Source organism: Cyprinus carpio, chromosome B22, assembly GCF_018340385.1.
Source record: "Cyprinus carpio isolate SPL01 chromosome B22, ASM1834038v1, whole genome shotgun sequence".
Taxonomy (NCBI): Eukaryota; Metazoa; Chordata; class Actinopteri; order Cypriniformes; family Cyprinidae; genus Cyprinus; species Cyprinus carpio.
In genome coordinates, this window is record NC_056618.1 from 32,916,868 (window position 1) to 32,929,963 (window position 13,096).

At 33.2% G+C, this 13,096-nt stretch overlaps 1 long non-coding RNA gene across 3 annotated transcripts in view; it reads right to left on the minus strand.

The window, feature by feature from the left end:
* Positions 1–13,096, minus strand: part of LOC109047876 — a 120,786-nt gene that overhangs the window by 107,286 nt on the left and 404 nt on the right. For 2 of the 3 annotated variants that reach the window (XR_006158061.1, XR_006158058.1), the window contains exon 2: positions 5,802–5,978. The exons of the other annotated variant lie outside the window; for it this stretch is intronic. This is a non-coding gene — a long non-coding RNA (uncharacterized LOC109047876). The remainder of the gene's footprint in view (positions 1–5,801; positions 5,979–13,096) is intronic. 3 annotated transcript variants of the gene reach the window in all.

Below are 13,096 nucleotides of genomic sequence, written 5' to 3' on the forward strand. Positions count from 1 at the left end.
TAATAGCGTCATCCTATGCTCACAAATGCATGTGCGTCTTAGGATCAGCAAATGTTGTTTTGAGAGACTGTAAAGCAGCATTGTTATGGATAAAGATGAGGTGATATTGAAGGAGGAGGAGCCACAATAAGAGCATTTTACCGTCTCATGCAAGACATTGAGCAATAACACGCAAAACCATAAATGTATCAGATATATTTACACTAAATTTGAAATATAAAAAACATACGTTTAAAATAAATGCAATTCTTTTGAACTTTCTATTCATCAAAAACACACAAAAATACAAACTGTTTTCAACATTGATAATAATAATAAATGTTTCTTGAGCAGCAGATCAGTATATTAGAATGATTTCTGAAGATCATGTGACACTGAAGACTGGAGTAATGATGCTGAAAATTCAGCTTTGATCACAGGAATAAATTATATCTTACAATATATTCACATAAAAAAAGGTATTTTTATGTGATTTTAAATTTTAATAATATTTCACAATATTACAGTTTTTACTTTTTTATCATTCTGATGATTATTTTTGATTTTTTTTAATTGCAGTAATATTTCACTATATTAATGTTTGTGAAGTATTTTCTATAATTTAGCTGGTTTTACTTTAAATTACAGAAATACATTTTCAAAACGACTGTTTTCACTGTATTTTTGATTATTTTGATGATTTCACGATTTTAAATTGCAGTAATATTTTACGATATGTTTTTCTTTTTTGATGGCTTTATTTTAAATTGCAGCAATACTTCACACTATTTTTTGTTTGTTTTTGATCATTTTGATTATTTTGTTCATTTAAATTGCCGTAATATTTGACATTTTTATATTTGTTATAACTGTAGTAATGATATTTCACAATATTACCTTTTAATTGTATTATTTAATTATTATTATTATTATTATTTTCAGAATTTTTGGTCATTTTGATGATTTTGGTCATTCATATTTTCCAAATTACTTATTTTTTTTTTTCTATCTATTTTTTTTTTTTTTCTATCTATCTATCGCTCTCTCTTTCTCTACCTCTCTCTCTCTATATATATATACAGTATATATATATTTGATAAAAATAAATGCAACCATGGTGAATAGAAGATACTTCTTTCAAAAACATTATAAAGAATGGTTTTAATTCAGTTTAATAAATTTATTTAAGTATTTGTTTTTATATATTTATTTTTTAGATATTCTGAATTCTAATACACTATACATACATGTGTGTGTGTTCACTATTTACGTAATTTATGTAATAGAATAAATAATAGGATCAAGAAAACTTCAATATTCATGTCTAAATGTTATTACAGCTAAACATACCTGAATTTTTTTTTTTTTTTTTCACCAAAACGACTACAAATTAAGTTTTGTGGATTTTCAGTGTGAGATGTTTGAAAGTCAGTTTACTTACAGACTGAAACATTAAATAAGAAAAACACGTGTTGTGCTGTCAGCTATCACTTCAGAGTCAAAAAGAGTCATTTTTAATGCACACTGCAATACCATTGAAAATAAGAGACATGCATTAAGAACGTAAACAAGGTCAATTTCAGATTTTTTCCCACCCACAGCAAATGTTACAGAATTAAAACCTGACCAGCTCATGCTCTATGTACTCATCTTAATGCCTTCTTCCTCACAAGAGCGGCCTTGAAAGTCCATTTGCAGTCTTTAGCGCATGTTAGGGTCAGTCGAGCATCTCTTTATGGTTCTGTTTGCAATTCTAGCAGCTCCACACTGCTTAGTCACAGCAAAGTTGGTTAAAATCTTATTTCACACAGCGCTAATGAAACATCACAGCTGCAGAATTGGAATAGACAGTTTTTTGTGCCAAGGCAGATAAATTTGAACTGCTAGCATCAGTAAATTTAATATTAAGCTGCCGTAGCAAACGTGTATTAGCCTGCTAACTGCTCGCTATCACCAGTCTTGTGGTTCCCGAATCTGGTGAACCTGAAAAACCAAGATTGAGGTCCTAATTCTGCAGTGTCTCCTGGACGTCCAGTAATATCAGCGCTAAACCCTCATTTACATTCGAAGATTATGGAGAGGTGAGACTTCAGTGGCCCTATTAATTACAGCTTTCCAGGTGGAAGCACTACTTCTGGGCTTAAATATAGGGTTAAGGTCCTCTTTGCTGGGGTTTGTCTATAAATCGTTTTAATTTCTGGTTTTAAGGCAAGTAGGTGCTCGAAACGCCTTGCCCGGAGAGCTTTGAGAGAGACAAAGTGCCCTCACATTAGTCCTACATCAATGTTCCTGTACTTAAGTCTAATCGCACAGGCTTCTCTGAATGCTCCCGCAAATCGACACGAATCGTTTCGGTCCATTTGGACTACAGTCTGAATTCAATGAACTGAAAAACACTATAGCATATAGCCTGGGTCGCATTTTCTGCCAGAATTTAAATAAATAAATAAATACAAACATATGTTGCTTTATAAAAATAATGCCTGTTTTTAGATTTTGAAATATTTGTGCATTGTGACATTGTTTTTATGACTTATATATATATAATGGTGTTTAAATATACAAACAGGGCTTTGTCTTACTAAATGTGCACTGATTTGCATAAATACCAGTAACAGAAATCTGAACATTTGATAACGCCAGATTCTATTTTTGAACATTTGATAACGCCAGATTCTATAATAATAATAATATATATATATATATATATATATATATATATATATGCATATGTAACAGAAATCTGAACATTTGATAACGCCAGATTCTATAATAATAATAATAAAATAAAAATAGAAATAAATTAATAAAAATATCCTTGAAATAATAATAAAACTATAAAATAATTAAATAAATGCTAACTGAAATAAAATATAAATAAAAGTATAAAATATTTTAAAATCTAAAAAAGTAAATCTATTTTTATTTCAGCTAGTTACCAACATTTCTCATTTTAGTTTAGATTGACTTGATGCGCTAAAATAACAATAAAATTTAAACTGTATAAAAACTACAGTATATTAAAAACATAATAAAATATATAAAAGAACAAAATCTGATAACATAAAACAAACTAAATTACTTAACTTAATAATTTACCAAATATTTAAATGCAAATATTTTATCTAAAAGAAAAAAAAACTAAATTCAAACTGTTAATAATAGTATCTCAATAATACTGAAATAACACAGATTTTGGAAATCACTTTTTATCACACTTTACATCAGAAAATAATGTCAACAGCCAGAAATAAACACATAGTCACCATGTTTTCAGGAATAAGATGTATCAATAAATAAAATAAACGCTTAAAAATGTTTATGTTTGCTCTTTGCTCAAGTCTCAAAATCTCAAAACTGACCGGTTCACGAAAAAGAGACTAAAGATGTGTTATTTGCACATTGTCATTACATTAAATGTAAATTCCATCTCAGATGTATTACTTGGCATTATATTATAACATTTAGACTATACTCTAAATAATTACCTCCAAATAAGCCTTTGGAGCTATTATAATTAGTCCAATATTAGACCAATCTACTTCACAGAAGCATTTGTAAGCTTCTGAATCAGAATAAAGTGGTCAGACGGTTGAACCCAATATGCACTGCAAGGCGTTGAGTCATGTGGAAAAAGGCCGCGGCTCATTGGGCTGTAATTGGCGGTCAGCACCACCCACCCTCTCTACACAAACCCCTCCTTTAGCAGCCCATTAAGTCATTGGTATTGACGCCCCTGAGGGGGATGCGTTCATGACACATAATTGAGACAGATTTGTCCGATAAACCTAAGCTGGTAGCGTAAAACACAGACGGCTGACACATGATTACACACATTAAGGGACACGCCATTCATTTATCAGCTTTTATTAGTGTACTGATGAATCACATATGGGGAATGCCTTCTTTAATGCAGAAAATATGTGAAATGCTTTGTTTCTGTCTTTTAACGTATTTGAAACGTATCTGAAATGTAATTTAAATGTTGTGCGAAAAGAATATTCCAGTTTAAAACAAGTTTTTCAGTCACCACAAGCAATAATTTTGACTCGTAACTCAGTTTGTAAAAAAAAAAAAAAAAAAAAAAAAATGTAACTTTTAACGTATTTGAAACGTATCTGAAATGCAATTTAAACATTGTAAAACAAGAACATTCCGGTTACATACAAGTCTATCGGTCACCACAAGCATTCATTTTGATTCATAACTCAGTCTGTAAACTAACATATGAAATACTTTCTTCCTATCGTTTAACATATTTGAAACGTTTTTCCGAAACGTAATTTAAACATTGTAAAAAAAGAATATTCCAGTTAAATACAAATCTGTTGGTCACCACAAGCAATAATTTTGATTCATAACTCAGTTTGTAAACAAATATATGAAATACTTTCTTTCTATTATTTAACTTATTTGAAACATATTTCAAATGGATTTCGAATGGATTTTAAACTGAATTTAAAAATTGTACAAAAAGAACATTCCAATTAAATATAAGTTTGTCAGTCACCACAAGCAATAATTATGACTCGTAATTTAGTTTGTAAAAAATCAAAAATAAAATAATAATGTAACAAACACTTTGCTTCAATCTTTCAATGTATTTGAAATGTATCTGAAACGCTATTTAAACATTGTACAACTAGAATGATTTGGTTACATACGAGTCTATCGGTCACCACAAGCATTAATTGACTCATAACTCAGTTTGTAAACAAATATATGAAATACTTTCTTCCTATCGTTTAACGTATTTGAATCATACTTTGTTCAAAACATTGTTCAAAATGAATATTTCAGTTAGATAAAGTTGCCCTGTTGATTTCCATTGCAAGTCCATTTCTACGAACATGTTTGTTTTGTTTACTTGTATTAGCAAGAAAGTAATGTTTTAAACGTGAAAATGAATGGTAAAGGCAAGGCATTGTAATCCTGTATCTATACAGATTGCATAATTCCTGCTATAATGCACACATGAATGATCCCAGAATGCATTCTGAACAGAATGAGCAGTAAATGATGCACTCCGCCTGACTGACTGCCTTCCCCAGGGGCGGCCCGACGCGGGCGACGCTTACGGTTGGGTGGCGGTAGAGAGTCGACTTATTTAATATTCTATTCAGACTCAGATTGAATTTTACCCGGTTTTTGTTCCAGTGCAAATTTTGACATTTCAATATACTGGCTCGTTTGAATATGCCGCAGTTTGTCTATTGTTAATGGAGGCGCGAGAGTGAAACTACTGCTTTGAAACTTGGCTAATTATAATAAAAGCACGTATAACTGAAAACTTTTGCAGATGAAATGCATAAAATGAATGCAGCATGGTGTGCATATGCATTAAGCATTGTTCGGTGCCGTTTAAAGAAAATCTGTTATAAATATGTTATAAATATGTAATAAGCACTGTCAATCACAAACTCCCAAAGATGACTTGCTCATTGCAAAAAACATACTTCAGGGTTATGAGGGAATTCCTTCTCGAAACGAAGCCAATAAGCCAAACAAGAAATGTTTGATCTCAAAACAACTAAAGTAAACTTTCTAGCATTTCATTTTTGCAAATCAGTAGCACTGGAATTCCATACTTATGCTAATTATCAACAGTTGAGTTGTAATTAATTTGACAGATTGTGGTAAAAGCCCTTGAAGTAAGAGGTTACCCGCTCTGCCCTCTACAGCCAAGTGAATGCACACTACACTCCTGCGCCCAGCCATAAATCACTGCTCATCTTTAAAAAAAAAAAACTCATTTACATTTTGGCACAGATGCGGCACGGACTGATGGGAATCATCAGGAGAAGAAATCCCAAGGGACTCACCTTCCGGCAATATTCCACCAAGAAGCGGTAGGGAAAAAAGTAGCGGCTTTTCACTTGAACGTCTCCTGTGAAGGGAAGCCGACTCAAGTCCTCTTAGATTCCCACACGTTTAATAATGGTTTCCAGCAGAAAGCGGGCGTCCTCCTTCGCCGACTCGTACCGCGTTGAAGGCTGGATCTGCTCTCCGCACAAAACAAACACACGCAGGTTTTTTAGCAGTGTAACCCTGAGTCAGGCCTGCCTTTGAAATGCTCTCTAGCCCACAACACAGACGGCTTTCATTATCTGCAGAGTCGCAGCGAGGCCTAGCTTTAAAAGCTACTGATTTCTTTTTTCCTTTAGCCTCCCACACAAAGGACGGGCAGTTTGTAAATTACTTGCTCGTTTCAGCCCAACAAAAGGTACTTTCATTGAAACTCCCCCTCCATTTGATTTTGCTCAAATTTGATTACAAGGATTGAAAAAGAAGAAGAAAAAAGAGGAAATAGAAAGAAAAAAAAACAGATGGCGTCTGCATTCAGTGCCTTGAATGGCTTTATCTGGGTGCCTTTTTAAACTGTGGCAATCCACAAGCATTTCGGTCGGCTTCAAAAAAGAACTTGACAAAAATGATCGGTTTGCCATTTCTCGTACGGAAAAGCGCAAAGAAAAGCCTTTTCTCCCTCTTCCCTCCTTTTCTTCTACGCTATCGCCCGCCTGGATCAAAATAATGGAGATTAGGCATTTCATTAGAAATTATAGCTGGATATGGAGTAGGCTGTCATATTAATAGCAACCTGCCTGTGGCCCTTCACCATGTGCAATTCACCTAGACAATAGACTGAGGGAGACCATATATTGAACCTCTGATTCAAGCCTGATCAATTTTCCATCATCAAGACGTTTAACAAAGACGTGGCGCGCGGCTAGCCTGTCGAGAGCCCCCTCCTTGCCAAAATAGTTCAAACTAAACTAAACACACATTCTCCGCCACAAAAAGAAGCATTCTTTCTGCAGAGAAAGGAAAGCGACGCGGGCTATAATTCCATTTCTATGGCCCAATGGGCATTTCAGCATGCACTTGTTTTCAGCTGTAGATAATTACAGGCTGTGGCAGACGGAAAAAGAAGTGGGAACAAACAGAGAGCTGGGCTGCATTATTCTGCACTTGTGTTGAACGGCGTTTCGGCTCGAGCAGAAGACGGTTGCACACTCAAACTCGAAGGGCCAGTGGCTACAAGACCGCCAAAACACATTAAAAGGAATTTTCGAAATGATATTTGGCAGGTGCTTTTATCTGGGGTGACCAAGATGTACACTGGGAATCAAACCCATGATCTTGCAATTGCAAGCACCAAAGAAACAGACCTTTGGTTACTTCAAGGGTAGTTTCAATGCAAATCATCTAAAATGTTCAATTTACCAAGAGTTTGTTCATCTTTACGCGCAACCAATGGGTAAACGAATAAGAGTTTCCAAGTTAGTTTTACTTGCAGCAACATTCCAGAAACCACCTGGAATGTTGGAATGCTAATGACGTTTCTGATAATGTGGTGTTGGTGGCTTTATAGCAGAAATATTCATTGTTACATATGAATATGTAACAATAAAAATGAATTGGGTCATGCATTATTTTGCAATTCCTCGTAACCATGCAAATGAGAAACCAGAGTATGGCGCATAGTAGGCTTGTGGTGGGGCGTGGTAATACCGATTATTAAGGATGAAAATTGCGACAGATTACAGTATTAAATTTCCAACCCAGACTCAGTCGATATACATGCTTGTGTCAATGCTTCTGCAACATTGATATTATGTTTCTTATTGTATGTTGTGCAGCAGTGAGGTTTTTCTTTTTGTATGTTTTTGTGAGTGGTTCTGCAATATTATTATTATTTTTTTTATTTTATATGTTGGTTCGGGCAAGTATTGCAACGTTTTTTTTTTGTTGTTGTTGATTCAGGCACGTATTGCGGCGGTACAGAATTTAGTGAAAACAAAAGTAAAAATGATATAAAAATGCATTCCCTGATGCAACCTTGCTATGCAATCTTCTTTTTTTCACGGGGGTTTAAGCTGTTTTGCTGAACTATAGTTTCATGGAATTTGTACCAGAGTGATTGTAGTGCAATGCCGTATCTCATGAGCTACCAAACCTACTGAGTCAGAAAACCCATGCATGTCAAGCTGTATTTGTGACGGTAACGTTCAAAAGTATCCGTTTTCAAATCTCGCAGCATGTTAAAATCGCATGTTAAAATGTCAGTTTTCAAATTTATATTGTTGTTGGAATTGTGTGTTAATTTGATTTTTCTAGTCATTATTTTGTGCATTTAATTCATACTTTGTTTGATTTTGATAGAAAGTTGTTTGTTTTTAATGCCTTTAGTTGAAACTGAAGTGTTTCGTACTATAAGTATGTTTTTTTGAGCTTCGCAGAAACGTAGGCAGACACACTTTGGAAATTTCATACCAGTTTAAAGGGGGAACATTACGAATTTTACTTATTTATTTTTGATTTATTTTAATTTTGTTATGTTGAACTTTTATTTTGGAGTAAGTTCCATTCGTAATGTTCCCCCTTTAAACTGGTATGAAATTTCCAAAGTGTGTCTTCCTATATCAGTATTCTAATGAATCTAATAGTACTAAGTAATAAATATTTGCCAATATGGTGTGAGATTTTTTTTTTTTTTTTTTGCAATCTTGCAAACATGCCACCTCTCATGTGAGATATTGTCCTGCTAACAAACAATATAATATCTACAAGTGAAAATATCTTGCATCTGAGTTTACAATCAAACTGCTTTGCGCAATTTGTGCAGCAAAAATTGCTCCATAGCACCGCCCTAGCATCAAACCAGTGCTAATATCAGTATACCGGTTTCAACACGGTTACTATAGTGGGTGAAATTAATATAATACATATTTTTTCAGCCCATAAAACTTTATCAAAATTTCACTAATGTTACTGTGCATCTAGTAAAAGTTAACAAACTTACTGAACTACATTCAGTGTGACTGTAGCTTACTTTTCAAGACAATGCCGTTTTTTCCACTTAAGAAGAAAGTTTTTTTTTCTAAAAACATTTTGAGAAATTAATGAAATAATTAGAAGTTTGTAACTTGACCAACTATGAGTAGAATATGACTTGACTAGTCTATTTTGCCTCCCAAAGTATTGCCTCCTTCAGTTTAGCTAGCTACATTTTGTTAATAGCTGTTAGTACAGCTACTTAATTTTCTAAAAAGCAGTTTGACAAATGAATCAAATCGAGAGCAGTTTGTAACTTGACAAGTTACGAGTGCCTATAATGTGACAAACCTTCATTTCCTCCTTAAGTAGCATCAGTGTAGCTAGCTACTTTTGCTAGCAGCTAATACTGTAGCTAACCACTTTTTCTAAATGACAGCTTGACAAGTAACAAATCTTGAATAGTTCAACTCGAAAAAGCACAACACTAACAATATGGTAGTTTTTTGTTACTTGTAATCACTTGAGAAACCAAATGTACATCAACTAAAAGAGAGAAAGAGAGGGGCAGTGATCAGTCAGTGGGAGAAACAGCCACATGACACTTCCTGTTTGAGATATCTGAATGAACGGCTGATTTAATAGGCCACCTGAAAGACGCTCACTTACAGACGGCCACGGTGGCAAGAGCTGAACAGAGCAGATGCGGCAAATTTAATTCCTGTAATTACAGACTTTTGCCTTCGTCCCCATTTGCATGAGCTTTTGATAAGCCGAATGGGAAAGGGTCAAATGTTGCTGGCAGGAATTGCAATTTGGATTCATTTCAAATCATACGAGCCACAAACGTGTCATTCTGAGGAAACAGCTGTTCTGATGTCATTCATACATCTTCTAGCACATACGTAGTGTTTTTACACGCTAGAGAAAGCTCTGATAGAACTTGTGACTGATACAAAGGGTGTGGGAAGAGTGAGTTAGATATAGTTCAGTTTTTTTCAGTGTAGTGGAACAATGTCAGTTTCAAAACAATGGACCAATCGGATGATTGGTGCAAAACATATTTGCATATGGATAAGAGGTTAGAATGTTTATTTGTCTTATGTTCAGTTCTGGTGTGCTACATCTAATTGTTTTCGGACACAAGAACACAACTTTTATGAACGCCCCCTTAAGGTGTGGACCTATTTACTGAGAAGAATTTAATTATTCTGAAGTTCTTGCATATGTTTGAAGTTTTTTATAGGTGTTTAGTAGTTACTTAAATTTAAAGACTATTGACCTTTTTCCCAGCTAAATTTCGGCCAAATTTTTCGCTAATGTGACTGTACTTGCCGTAGTGAAGTGCACAATGCTATGCAACACTATTACAGAAAAAAAAAGATTGTTAAAAGTCCCACTAACTTGATCATAATGTCATTGTGTGAATTACAGGGGAGGCTTAAACTTCCCCAAAATAAGACAAAATTAAAGTTTGAGAGGTGCTTATTAAATGGTTTTAATTCTACACAACACATAATAAACATTTCATCGGTTTTTCCCAGCATTTTCGTAACCAAATATTTTACTAGTTATTCGATGCACATATTTTCATATGTCAGCAAACAGATGCTACTGTTGCAAGTAAAGATAACCATTGCAAAAGTACGGTTTCCGTTACGTTTCAGTACCGGGGGGTATTTTCAAAACATATTTACTGTCATTATTTAGCGATTTATTGTAGGATTACATATCATAAGTAGGCTGCATCACAATTTTGTTTAAAAAAATTAACCCTTTAAAAATTTGACCTATAACACAAAATTGGGAAATACTGGTTAACCTAGAATTTTATTTTTTAAATGTATTCATTTCATTTATTTATTTATTTATTGACAATTTAGGGTCATGAACATGTTTTGCAGTGGATGATGTGGGCTTTGTTATGTGAGATCCTCAACTATGAGGGTATTTCCAATTACATTTATGCATTTAGCTACGGAGCCCCGCACATGGCATGCAGGAAGAAATTGTAGGCTAAATCACGTGCACGATTTACTATTTCGTTCCCTTGATTTATAAATTGTGCACACGATTTATAAATCAAGAGAACGAATAAATAAATTGTGCTCACAATTTAGCAAATCAAGGGAACAAATTAGTAATCGTGGGCACGTTGTAGTACATCAAAGTAACGAATTAGTAAATCGTGCGCACAATTTATTTATTTTTTTTTCTTGCATGTCATGTGCGGGGCTCCATATTTAGCAGAGGCTTTTATCATTAAAAATAATTAAAGAAAATAATTGAAAATGTAAAATTAAAAAAATAATAAAATTGTAATACTCTACTTTTAATATTCATGTTTTTAAAAAAGAAAAGTTTTTTTTTTTTTTTTTTTTTTTTTTTTTTTAAAGTGTTGCTTTTAAAAATCATATGGTCTCATGTTTATCTTTGTTCTGACATGGATTACAAGGGTTAGGGTTCATACAAAGGTTAAAGTCCTTATACTCATGTTTGGCTAGCTACCCTCAAAACTTCATAAAAATGACCTTTATGAAAGAAAAAAGAAACAAATCTTTGTTCTAGGCACTCACTGATCACTGAATAACTTTCAGTTTTAGGGAGTTTTGTTTGTATGTATGGTTATATGTATGATATGTGAAATTATTTGACACATTGGCTAACTTAGCAGTCTTATATGAGGATACAAAGTTTGTTTAACACAAAAGCATACATCTCATCAATCAGATTCAGAATATTAATGTGTATGATTTAGCAGTTCTAAAAATGACATGCTGAAGAGAATCTTGAAAAACTGCACAAATATGTGAATTAAGTGTCACATATTTGAAATCTCAGTCACTTTGTCTCCTTAGATTAAAAAACTGCACTTCTAATATAAAATTAAACTAGGTGATAGAGTGACCTCAAATATATTTACATATCCTCTCAAGTAATTTTTTTCAGCCAGCTTCCAGTGAAAGCACTTAATCGTAGTATTTGATAAAGGGATTACTGAAGCACATTACGCTGCTGCCGAGAAATCTGCCAATTTGATTCGAATATTTCTTGTTTCCTTTTTGCACACGTGGCAGTCTTATTTCTGTAAGTAAAATTCAGCATAACGTGAGCCTGACGTGTGTGAGTTTCTCATGACCTGGAGTGCAGTCATTATCTGTTTAAAGAGAGAGTGTCCAAATCTATAATACCCATAAATGCAGACAGCAGACAGTGACTCGTGTTTTTTTTCTTCATGCTGTGTTTTCTTAAGAAAATGATGATTTCTTATTTTTTGAAAAATAATGATATTGATCTAAAATTTTAATGCTTTGGTCTGTGGCTTTGACCATTTTTTTTCATGGTAGTTAAGAAGATTTATTACAACTTTATTTCTTATTTTTTGAGGAAGGAGGTATTTTTTTTTAAATAACTTGTATGACGGTTTCATACACACATAGCGTCATACTTGTAGATCATGTCAAAATATTTATAAAAATATACAATTAAATATATACACATGCATATACAGAGAAAAGAGAGAAAAATGTGTTTAGATAGATAGATAGATCTACAACTATTTCTAATATTTTATAATTTTATAGATATTTTGACAATGTTTACAAGTATGAAACTACAGTATCTATCTATTTATCTATCTATCAGAGAATATATATATTATATATATATATATATATATATATATATATATATATATATATATATATATATATATATATATATATATATATATATATATATATATATATATATATATATAGTTAGTGACCTGTTCATCTCTAGTTTGCATCTCTTTTTTCACTTGCAAAAAAAGCAAAGCTCCATTTTTTGAAGATATCACTGCTTAATAATGTTAATAAAGATTAATTTGTGTGATTCCTTCGGGAACTACATTTGTAACATTTAAGATATTAATTATGTTTGCATCTTAAGACATCAGAACAATGCTTAATCTTCAGCAAACCTATTTAAAAGACATAAAGAGTTGAACAACAAACCACCCTTTAAACTATTTCAAGTTTCGTCTCTTGCATTCCTTGCAAAGCTGAAATGTTATTACACACTAATGTTAAAATATTCCTAATGGTGCACCCAAAAACTGCCATTCTGGCCAAGAACAAAATATCCGGAAATCTAAACCTCACTTTACTCTAAATTCTCATCCGAATAACTATCTGTGATTTGAGGGTTAATAAACCCCGTCACCAAACTTCCACAAGTAAACACGCGTGCAAACAGCAAGCCCTTAAAGACCTTCTCCGAAGCAAAAAGCATTTCCATAAAAGCTCCCCACAGCAAGAGCCTCGAGCAAATGGCAAATAAACACCTCACGTCCCCAAAG